Source organism: Triturus cristatus, chromosome 4_1 (genome assembly GCF_964204655.1).
Source record: "Triturus cristatus chromosome 4_1, aTriCri1.1, whole genome shotgun sequence".
Classification (NCBI taxonomy): domain Eukaryota; kingdom Metazoa; phylum Chordata; class Amphibia; order Caudata; family Salamandridae; genus Triturus; species Triturus cristatus.
The window spans coordinates 925861273-925871277 of NC_140585.1; the positions used below are offsets into that span (position 1 = coordinate 925861273).

Below are 10005 nucleotides of genomic sequence, written 5' to 3' on the forward strand. Positions count from 1 at the left end.
CTGCCCTGCAGGAAGTCCTTGAGCTGCGGCTAACAACGCCGAGAACTGAACGAACCGAGAAGCAAGCTGAGCGTGCCGCTAATCAGGAACAGGAAGATGGAGGCAACCTTGGAGCGGTGGCAGAAGGCCGGTCCCTCAGACCACGGCACGAAATTCGACAACCCAAGCGGCTAATTGAAGAAATATAAACTCAGGTTCTTTGTTTTGTTAACAAAGGGGGAGATGTACAGTCGTGTGTGTGTGTGGCAGTCTAGTGGTTGGAGGGGCGGAGTATCCGGGTAAGGGAGGAAAAGGAGGAGCGTGTAGGGAGACGGCAGTTGGAGTAGGGACGGCGAAGTGGAAGGTTGAGAATAAAGGATTAATGTGATAGAACACGGTGTCTGTCGTTATTGGAATAGTATCCCGACACGACACCATGCATACAAACAACAACAAATACACAACATTTGGAAAAACTAATCCGATCAAGTAATGCACTCAAGGGATGAAAGGCAGTACCATCTCCCCAGACATCCCCTTGCATGCGAGTTCAATCACCCACTGCACCTATCTACAAGGGGGTCTCTAATCCCGCTTGAAATTGCAGGTGCATTGCTGCCTGCACTGTGAAACATGGAGCAGCTTTGAAGCAGCCGGCCCATATATTACTTGAAAGCTCTGCCCCAGGGTAGCAAGAGTTTGCGGCTGACCTGAAGGGAGCACATTCAGCATATAGTGAGCACTTTCCCTGTTTACACACTGTGCAACTGTTTGACGGTACGCTGCAATGGAAACAGGAAAAGTGCGCCCTTATCATAATACGACCACGGGATGTAAAGTTTAGTAGCCAGTAGTATAGTTAGGATGCCACAGGACCTGGTGCAAGTAAGTAAGATTACCCCTTTGATTGCTGTTGGGACAGTAAAATACAGCAGCAATTTACTAGGCTTTTTTGACAACTCAGAGTAATCAAAGTATTTTTGGTAATTCCGCATTGTGATGTGGAATCAATGATAGTTACGCCTGCTCACATAATGAAGAGCAATGTAGTACAGTAACAGCTAATTTGGAGATGCAAGTGGATGCTTGAGCTGTTCATGTTCTTTTACATTTAGCGCTCTTGTACTAAAGCACAAAATGCATCCTCTTGTCTATTTTGGACAGGAGGATGCATTTTGCACTAAGAAAATATTAGAGCTATATGCGGAGAGTAAGTTGGGAGAAAAATCCTAGCTCAGCACATTTAGCGAGCATGAGTGGCTGCTCACGCGGCTAATCGGGATCTGTAGCATGTAACGCTATTTCTTAGTGCAAAATATATCTTCAGGTACACTTTGGATGGAAGGGTGCTTTTTTGCATTAAGAAAATAGCGTTAAATGCCTGGTTACGCTTCTTATGTAATTCCGAATAATTTTGCTGTAATTACATGGTTCAATTGGCCCTGGTGTCACTGCACCTGCTGCAGAAATGGTAGCTAGATCCCTGGTACTAGCATGAGCTCATACACAGTATATGAAAACAGTGAGCTGGTGCCTCCAAATGAAAATACTACATTTAGTGCTATGTAAATGTGTTGTTCCATTGGTGCAGCAGGTGCAGTGACACAAAGGCCAGAGTCCCGAGGGAACTACTGAAAACTGATTATTGCTGTATTTTACCATTCAAACAGTGGCCAAGGCGCCCAGTTTCTTCCTTGCAGTAGGGCCCAGGCCACACTAGCTAAACCTACATCAACTTAAATTACCCAAACATTCTAAGTAATTGTAGTGAGAAAATTAACATTAATGCTAAGAATGTGACATATTTAACATTTTCCTTTCAATACAAACTGGCACAGACAAGTTGGCTTGGCACCCTGACTCTCCAGCGCTTGATAAGCACTGTGGAAACTATGCACAGAGTAACAACAAAGCAAATGTTTGAGGTAAAACAGGAGACATAAATAGATACCCATTTAGTAGGTCATTGTACAAAGTTGAACCAGAAAACCAGGGATTAATCCTGGCTTCCCTGCTTTACTAAATTGAATGATCTTAGTGAAATATTTTATTTCAGCAAACCTCAATTTTCTTCATTTTAGGATATGAAGGCAGCTTCAAATGCATGTGTTAAAAGTATGCGAGGCGTACAAATGTCTTGGGTTTCATTTATTAGACTATAATGTGGATTTATTTCTAAGAATGTGGGCCACCTACAGGGTGCACATTACAACTCACTTTCCTCTTAGTTCACAAAGTGCATTGTCACCAGGGCACGGTACAGAAAAGGTTCCAAGTTCATGTTTAAAAAGTCTCACTTTTTTTTTTTAATACTTTTTATTGATAACAAAGACAGCGAGCATAACAGATAAATTGACAATGTGCCAATGTCTACCCTTACCAGTTCATCCATTTACCCGCCCCCTTCACCACACCGCCCACCAGCATTGTTGAAAAAGTCTCACTTTTAATAAGTGCCTCTCAGTGCAGCGATATCATGTGACGTATCAACGTCAAAGCTTCTGCATGCGCTTTTTATAAAAAAAAATTGAAGTGACTATCATATTTTACATGATTTGTTGCATGATTTACGTGGCCAACTTTTCAGCGCTCACTCAGCTTGTAAGATTGCTGAGACAGTCGGGCAGGCCTTTGCAGGGAGAAAAAACAGGCTGATTTTTATTCTTTTTTATTTTCACTCCCAGGAGTAGAATGGATGGGCCAAGAAAAGGAGAAGCCCTACCTACAGGAGCATCTGCTGCCAGTGCTCAGAGCACAAACTTTATGAAAACATTATCACCAAGTCTTACGTCGCTGGTCAAACAAACTTCAGACCCTTTGCAGCCCCACTCAGGCTCCCTGTGCCTTTTCAACATTCAAGTGACCTTCTTGTCATGCTTCTTGTATTTTAAAAGCAGCAGCTGCAATCAGCGTCTAACTGATATGGGAAGTGTGCGTGCCTCGCAATAGAAATTGCGCACTCAGGGAAGTCAGGGTGCACGCACACCCTACAGGGAACACTGTTTGCTAGGCTCGTAGGAGTAGCTGGCTCTCGCAAGATCATGGAGGCTCACGGAAAAAACAAGCCTCTCTACCAAAGACAGGGTTCCATTTTTATTTTGCGCTCTTGCGTGACGCCCGCAGGACTCTTGTGAACCCAACTGCCAAAATATACAATTATATTTGACCATTAATATCTCACAAATTACAGAACAAATTTACACCAAATCATAAAAAAAACACACTCTGCAGATAAAAGATCTGACTTCCTGCCATATTTGGTGTAATTCCTTTCAGCAGCATTTGCTGTAGCCATGTCTAAAGAAGTCTATGGAAAACGCAAGGGGATTCTACGTTTTGGGACCCCCTTTTTTTGTCCTCAGCCCTCGCTTCATGGATCACCCTAAAACTTCCCAAGAAGGAGCTGGGGATAGCCAAACTTTTTGTTAGGAAAGTTTCATGAAGATTCGTCAAATGGAGCCAAAGTTATTCGTAAACCAATAAACGCTCCGTCTATGAAAAAGTAGAGCTAACTATTACTATTTAGTGGTGACCGCTACTAGGTGAGGTGATAGATAGATAGATAATTTCATTTAACCATTTAGAGAGGGAGGCTGGGGGGGGCGACATGTTGAGGAAGGTACTTTGTCCTCCTGGCCCAAGTTGAAACTTTCTGAGACATCATGGAGAAGTTCTCCCTCCATGGCTCATCTCAAACACTTGAGGTCGAGAAGAAGCTAACAAATCCGAAGCTCAAAAGCAGAATACTTCAGGTTGCAACTTGACAATGCCAAAAACATCCAGCCAAAAACCTTTTCAAACTTGTCAAAAAACAAGCAGTCTGCAAATCTAACCATCATTCAATGGATTATGGGTCACTACCAAGCGAAGATTAATTCTCCACTTATTTAAGTGAAAAGACCAAGAAAATTTAATCAGACTGGAACTAGCCTCCCAGCACCTACTAAACTAGGTTCAGCCCCGTCTCCTCCCAGTGTAACACTAAGGAAAGATCCACTCCTACTATACCACAAAAAATAATGCTACTTGGAATGCTTTCAAACTCCCAGATGAAGCTCACAAACTCAAAACAAGAATATCAATAAAAGCCTCTAATCATTTTCATAATCGTCTGCTCGCCAAGCTCACCAAAGATCTCAGATTTTCCATTCTCTCACTCTGGACTAAGATGGTCAATGCATCCTTATCTCAGGGCATGATTCCTGATTGCTTAAAGATAGGACAGGATATCCCAATCCTAAAAAACACAAATGTGCACCTGTCTGATCGTAACAATTTCCATCCAATTACCAAAACATCCCAACACAAGCAAAGTTACTAGAGAAATGAGTGCACCTGCAACTCTGCAAACACATTGAGAAATTTCATCTCCTTGAGATCTTAGCACTGAAATGACTAACAAACATTGTAGATTATTCCCTGAGATTGCCTGATCAGAACGAACACCGATTGCCTACTTATTCTGCTTGATCTCTTCTTTGCATTAGATAGATCAAACATGACAACATGATTAACCTTCTGGTGAATAGGATGGGTCTATCTGGTCCCGTTCTAAACTGTTTTGCTACGTTCCTACATAACAGAGCACAAAGAATAAAAGACAATCAAACCCACCCTGACATTACTCCAGTCTCGTGTGGAGTGCCTCAAAGTTCCACGCTCTCACCCACGTTATTCAACATGTACATGGAACCTTTCACTGAAATTCTGAACCTTTCAAACATTCAATATAACATGTACACCGACGATACACAGTTGTACTTGAAGATTCTCACCCAAAGACATCATTGCTCTTAACTATACCCTATTGAAAACACAACAATGGTTAACCTGCATTCACCTTATGCTCAACACGCCCAAAATGGAATTCCTTTTGATCGCACCCCACAATCACTCTGCCCCCATACAAGTATAGCTCAAACAACTAACTGCTCTCAATTGCACCCCCCACGTTATTGACTATTAAATCACTAGGTATAACGTTGGATAAATACCTGAAAATGCAAGATCATATCAGTGCAACCATCAGGGGAGCCAATACCATTTATGCACACTAAAAAAAACAATCCCTTCTTGCCCCCTGATAACTTTCAGTTAGCAGTCCAATGTTTTGTCATCTCCCGATTAAACTACGGGAGTCCTACTATTGCAGGGTTACCTAAAGCAAGGCTGGCGCAGCTAATGGCCACACTGAACTCAGCAGCTAGGCGCATCACGGATTCCAGAAGTTCCAACCACATTACACCAGACCAAAAACATCTAATTTGGCTGCCGTTTGAAGCAAGGATCCAAATGAAGAGAGCCTGCATGGCGCACAAGGCCCTTCATCATGGAACTTATGTCTAATTGGCCAAAAAACTTGAGCTGTCTAGTGGTAGTCATTCCTAAAGTAGCGCCAACTCCCTACTGTTGAAATCTCAGAAGTTCAGCAAAAAGAAAACTTACAACCGCTCCTTTGCCGGTCTAGCCCTAAGAATACGAGACGTACTGCCACCTGAATCTAGGTCAAATCCCTGAAAACCTCCTTCAAAGAAGTAAAAATGCTTCTGTTGAATAGATTCCTTCAATAGTAGCTTGAAGACACTTAGCTTGACTATTTTCCTGTGGACACCTGTGGAGCCTAAATTTGCCAGGCCGATTGTCATATTTTATTCTATATTGCTGCTTACTTATTCCTGCTTGCATTTTTCCCTTTTATTTATCAATTGTCGGCATTATGTTTACGCTGTATAAAACTCCTCAAACATATAAAGCACTAGCGTTATATACTAGGGGAGGAAGAGAGTGTACAATCAGACAGCCTGAGTGAAACACAGAGAACCCACATCCTAAACCCCTGGTCCACTGGACTTCACACCAGGGCCGGCCAAGGGTGGTGAGGCTGCACTAGGCGCTGACCGGGAGGGGGGTACTGACCTCAGGTGAAGCGCTGTGTTTAGCAATAACTTAAGATTTAAAGTGTGTGTCCTGCTTTCTGGCAGCAATAAAAAAGTCAAGATAACTCTTGTGAGTAATGTGAGAGTTCTCAGAGTGTTGTCTAAAGGCAGATTTTACTCACCATAAACTAGCCCAGAGGGTTATTGTGCCTGCTGCAAAGAACATATCTATATTTTAGGTGGCTAGCCAAGTGGATTTGTTAAACCAGCCTTTACCAGTGGTTTTAAAACGAATGAAATGTATGCGAGAGAGGGGCTATGGAGAGATGTGGGGCTCTCTTGCAAGGTGGTAGTGAGGGAATTCGAGTTGGAGGTCTGATAATATGCCCTTGTGAATTCCCATAGAAGCCCAGGTTCTGGTGTGAACCTGGGCTTCTATTGGAATTCGCAAGGGCATATTATCAAGACCATTATCGCCGCTTTAAGCGGCGATAATGTTATCGCTGTTCCTTGATAATATGGCCACTAGTGCTTAAGACACCTTAACCTGGTACTGAGGATGGCCTGAAATTTGAACAGGTTGAAACGCCGTCGACACTGCAGTGCAACCCATGGCGCCAGCCTTATGGCTCCTGCAATTGCTTTCATTAATGTATGGGAGCCAATAAGAGTTTACTGTATATATTGATGTTTTTTCTGCACTGTTTCCCGCTATATATATAACCCTTCACTTGTGCCGTTCCCCTTTTATCTCACGAGCCCTATTGTGCACAGTTTTGTACAGGTTACATTTAACAGAGTGCTGTTGTTTTGTCTTTTGACCAAATACACAACACATTTTGCATTCATTGGTCTTCGTTTGTCTCCCTGTTCCCCCCTCCCTTGCAACTTTCTTTTAGCATGCTTTTATAAGTAAAACTGTTAACTAAATAATACCTGTGGACACATTGTTGCACGCTACATCACTAACAGCAGGGGAGAGGACACTGCTTCTGGGCGGAGGGAGGGGGCAAAATAAAGTATGCAGTGGCCAGATCAATACCGGCCTAGAGATGCTGCTGCAAACTTGCATGATGCTGGCCCCACAACAAAGTGGCCTGGCAGCCAAGACAGTAAGGCTCTTTGGCCCGCTTGACAAAAAATGACCCACAGGTGATACTTAGGCACTGGTCCATCGCCCAATGCCCAACTGCCCGCCTTCCCAATCTGATGCTGCCTGGAGGTACTGCAATATCTGGTTGACGCATGGAGCGGCAAACGTATTAGGTTATCCTTCTCAGCTGTTTTCCTTGTGAAGATATAAGCAATGGACATTGAAACCGGTCCCTTCCAGGCCCTGTAGTAATGTCCTTAAATTTTCAGGGGAAAACACTCACTGATTTCTGAATAATGAGTGTAAAACTGTTGATCTGTCAGCAATTCCTTAACATCACCATTGCATGGTAATTCGCGGACATGTTTTGAAATGGACACTTGGTCAATCACTGGGTATACCTGTTACACTTACTTCTGGCACTATTTGGCGTAAGCCATGTGCGGTCTGACATACTAGCCAAAAATGCTATTGTACCATACCATGTACTTATTCATCTGTTTGTTACTGAGTATGCTGTTTATTGAAAAATGGAAAAACTGTCAATAAAGATATTAAAAAAAAATAATTAAAAAAAATGGGTGTAAAACTGTTACGGTAACCATGTTGTTCCTGTTCACATGCTTTGCTTATTCTTGCATTCCTTGAGGGTTAGCTTTTTCCAGGATGTTATTTTTTTTTTAGTAGCATATTAAGAGCATATCATCACTTCTCTGCCTGGCTGGCATGCTTACAATAGTAGTGTGGCAGCACTATTCTGCAAGGCCACCATGTATGTAATCAGGCTATTGCATCACTTCTCTGATGGATCAATGTGCATCTAATAGGAGCATATTATCACTTTCATGAAAGGCTTTCATGGTTACAATGGGAGCCGATCTACACTTTCTGGTAAGATTACCATGTATACAATCATGATATAGCAGCACTTCTCTACGAGACCAACATGCATCTAATAAGAGCATACCAGTACTTCTCTGCAAGGAGGTTTTACACACATTAAGATTGTATCAACACTTTCTGCAATGCCACCACGAATATACTCCGGATATAGCAGCACTTCTCTGCAGGATCAATGCACATCTAATAGGAGCATATCAGCACTTTAATACTAGGCATACTTACAATAGGAGTGTCTCAGCACTTTTCTGTAAGGTCACCAAGTATTTTATGTATACCTGTAAATGTTACTGAGCAACTCTAGCGCTATAACTTTGTGTCTAGTTGCGCTATATAAAACTTAAAAATTAATAAATATATTCATATTAGCACTTCTATTCTAAGAAGAACATAGCAGCACTTATCCGTTAGTATGTCATGCTGACAATGAGGTACTTTCCTGCAAGGCCGCCAAGTAGATAATCAGACCATAGCAACGCTTACCTGTGGGAGCCGCGTGCATCAAATAAGAGCACATCAGCACTTCTCTGCACGGCTGTTATGTTTAACAATTATATATACACAGGCCTCTGCAGCACCTCCAAGTAATGGACCAATTTTGCACTTCTCGGCAGGGCTGCATTCATTTACTGAGACCACATGAAATGTTCACCCCAGGGCTGCCATATCAGCATTGCTCAGTAAATTTGCATGTCGGTATATTAGCGTCAGCAGTAGCTACCAACACAAAAATGCATAACTACCACGCCTACCACTGAATCATCAATGTAAATATATATTTCCTTTTCCTAACTCTACATTTACTTATACTGAAGGAAGGTACAGTGGTAGTCAGAGTAGTGGCTGCAATATGTCATGCGATATATTCTAGGAGTTATAATAAACCCAGCATTATCGCTAGATAAAATGATGGACGGAGTGCTGAAACTTTTCAAACACTCACCCACAATAAATGACAATGCCTTTTATTTTTGTGTTAATAGCAAAACCGATAAATACAAGGCATTGTCATTTACAATGAATGCCAATAGCTTAAACTCTCGCAAATGCGAGACCCATTGAATTGCAAATGCTTGTTTTCCCCACTTCGAGCACTGGGCCAACCCGCTCTCATCCATATGTTCTGTCCGCACCTTGTGCTGCCACAGCCTACCAAACGCCTGGTCCACTACAGTAGAGAACTCGGGAGAGGAAACAACGCACATCCGTGAATATAAGGCGTCGGTGTAACTAGAAAAGAATGGGGACAAAGTCAGTCGCGCAAGAGGGAGTTGACGGTACAGTCATACATACTGTTTGACTCTCCAAGAGCTTCGCCACTGCAGCACGCTGAAAATAATTAAATGAATGCGTGAATAGCCGGGGCACTTGTCACTTACCAAACAGCGTCCTCGCCTCCAGCCTTGGACGCCGAGAATGAAGTCACGTGAGGATAAAAGTCACGCGAGTGTGACCCTGGCGTGCTGGGAGATGTAGTTTAATGAGTTGAGAAACTCGACCCAATTGGCCGTTCCCTCTCTCGCCGAAGACGCAGTGTAAGGCAACAGTCTGGGAAACATAAATACGTAGTATTAATTTACCCCTTTAGAAGCAAATGTACGGAGAATTCTAAACACCGAAAAGGGGTACTCGTCGCTTGACGCGCATGCGGCAGACGCGGAAACTCGCTCTCTGGGTCTAAGTTCTTTTCTTCTAACAGGATTGTAGCAGAACCTGTTTCACCGTGGCAAACATATTGAAACTTGAAAGCGAGCCAACCATGCTCACGGATACGATCTCACAGTGTAAAACCACAAATACGTTATGAGCTCACCATGGGGCATATGTATGAAAGGAAAAATTTGTCGCAAACGCTGCGAATCGCAAAAAACAGCGTTTGCGACTGATTTTTCGCAATTTCATATGTATGACACAGTTCCACACAGAACTCTAAGAAATCGCTAAATTAGCGATTTCTTAGGTTGCGAAAAATTGAAACTGCGATTTTACTTGCGAATACTTAATTTGCGATTTCTTAGCTTAGCGAAAATCGCAAAAAAGAAATCGCAAACTAAGAAATCGCTAGCGCATGTAAGAAAAAATCGCTAATTGCGATTTCACGAAATTCGCAATTTAAGAAATCGCAATTAACACCAATTGCTTGCAGGTGGTAAACTG

General features: G+C 42.6%; 1 protein-coding gene across 2 annotated transcripts in view; it reads right to left on the minus strand.

The window, feature by feature from the left end:
* Positions 1 to 9362, minus strand: part of ARSA (arylsulfatase A) — a 238674-nt gene extending 229312 nt beyond the window's left edge. The window contains exon 1 of one of the 2 annotated variants that reach the window (XM_085653771.1): positions 9228 to 9362. The gene's annotated coding sequence lies outside the window, so the exon portion shown is untranslated. Of the gene's footprint in view, positions 1 to 8981; positions 9074 to 9227 lie in introns of those variants that run through there. The other variant, XM_085653772.1, reaches the window with a different exon arrangement.
* Between the last annotated feature and the right edge of the window lie 643 nt (positions 9363 to 10005).